This window comes from Penaeus monodon, chromosome 12 (genome assembly GCF_015228065.2).
Source record: "Penaeus monodon isolate SGIC_2016 chromosome 12, NSTDA_Pmon_1, whole genome shotgun sequence".
NCBI lineage: Eukaryota > Metazoa > Arthropoda > Malacostraca > Decapoda > Penaeidae > Penaeus > Penaeus monodon.
This window is the reverse complement of record NC_051397.1, coordinates 7082918-7085417: the sequence shown is the minus strand read 5'-3', so window position 1 is coordinate 7085417 and position 2500 is coordinate 7082918.

The following is a 2500-nucleotide window of genomic DNA, read 5'->3' as shown; positions in this document are numbered from 1 at the left end:
AATCTCCCCATTATATTATGCTTAATGATTATACATCAACACAAAAATGGAAACAGACTTGTGTCTTACGCCATACACAAGTACGCTACACCTTTATTGTGGTATTTTTCATTGTTATAAATATTTGGGGAATTCATGCCAATCCTTTTAATCATCATGTACATTTTTCAAAACCAATAAAAGACATATATTTATAAAGTTCCTTCTCGCTAATGACAACTCCCTAAACGTAAAAGAGGAAGCAGGAAGGAATGTGTTTCCGAGGAGAGATTCCGTGGGAGATAAACAGACAAATAAACAAATAGACAAATAAACACTGATAGACAAATAAATACTGATAAACTTAATGTACCAAATTAACACATAGATTAGTATAGTTATCTTTTTGAGTTCATGTACAAATAAAGAAAAAAAGAAAAGAAATTTATAGGCTACAAAAAATATTGGATTTTTCAAAACAAATGTTTAAATCAACGTTGATGCAAAGCTACACTTAATGACAAATATTCAATCTATGCAGTTTTAGGAAATGCAATAGTAATTCAAGAAGACTAAATGCACTGTTAATTTAGTTTATTACACTTCATAAAAGCAACATTGGGAAATAACTCATAAATATCTGTATGTTTCACATCAACATTTTTATGGTAAATTACTGTACCTTTATTACTATTATCTTAACATTTTATTTGCAGGATAATATCACAATACTAATCTTATCCTTCTATTTTCTCTTTTTTCATGACATAGTCTTAAGGGATGGACAGAATCATTCAGTGTTTTACGTATAAATTAAGATAAACTTATCTTCATTTTAGTTCTATTAAAAAAAAGGATATTCTACATGGTGAATTTTTTGTCTCTCTTATTCTTCTTTTTAAACTTCATTTACTATGAAACATCCTTAATTTCCTGAGCAGAGGAAGCAAACTATCCTAATTCTTTAAGAAGGAATTCTTTTAAAGACATTTCCTGATATATACCAGCATATATTGTATATATACAATAAAAAAAGTACAGGTCAACCTAATATTGCACTTGAACGAAAATTATGGACAAATAAAGAAAAATATGCTTGGTGTTAGAAACGCATGTGAAAACCATTATTCATTATGTTGCACAGAGACACACACATGCATACGCACACAAGCACACATACACAGGCACGCACACAGGCAGGCAGGCAGGCAGGCAGGCAGGCAGGCAGGCAGGCACGCATGCACGCGGGCAGGCAGGCACATAGGCAGGCACGTACGCACACATGCACGCATGCACGCACGCACGCAGGCATGCACGCACCCACACACACACACACACACACACACACACACACACACACACACACACACACACACACACACACACACACACACACACACACACACACACACACACACACACACACACACACACACACGCTCTGACACACACTATCGTAATCATTATTATTCTGAAAGTACAAATAGAGTGTAAATTCTGCAACAAGAGCAGCATATTCTGTTTCAACATTGATATCAGACATTCAACATAAAAGTTACATTTATAGTTATATCAAGCAAATAAATGTTACTGTGAAATAATTTCTCTACATTATATGTGCTCGGTTTTAAAATAGTGACAAAAAAAAATCTTGTATATAAGAGGTTGTACAGTTTCATTTTTCATCTACTGTTTTTCTTGGTGAACCATTTTATCTTAATTTATTAGTTAATTTTCCTATAGAATGAATATAGTTTATTACAAATGATATTTAAATTACCTTCCGACTATAATATAGTTACTTAATTCCAAATGATTATGGGTTTGTATTTCAGCAATCAATCTACTTGTGGTATAATCATGGTTTTTATTTTTTGTACAATATGTATGAAATCTTTAACACTATATGCAGATTACAGCAGACAAATATTTTCTTCTTTCTTTTTAAATCTCATTATGCAAAATAAAATCATAAACAAATACCATATTTTATTTTTCATAAATATTTGGTTTACTTGCACACCTAGCTGGAACTAAATAGTAACATATAACAAATCCATGTTTAATGCATCAATAACTTCTAAAAATTAGCATTAAAAAAACCATCTCAGTTGTAGTTCACATTTTTGGCAATGTTACTATTATATCTTTAGAATATATTATCTTCTATCATTCTATGGAATAAAGGCTAAATTACAACAAGTGTAAAACAGGAATTTATTTTTCTTAAGACCACTTTCCATTTTTAAAATATATTTCAAGTTGTCACACAGCATTAATATAGTATCCATCTTCCGGGGAAAGAAACAAAACAGGACAAAAGCACATGGCACCTGCAAAAATTGGCCGACTCCCGACAGCCCAGTCTAAAAACTTCCAATTATTAAGTAAAAAAAAAAACTGACAATAAACTTCCTCGAAGTTTCTTGTCTACTTTTATTCGGAACAATGATTTCTAACTGCCGGCTGGAAATTAATGGTCAGGAAATATCTGTGGCCTTGGAAATGTTCATATAGAAAC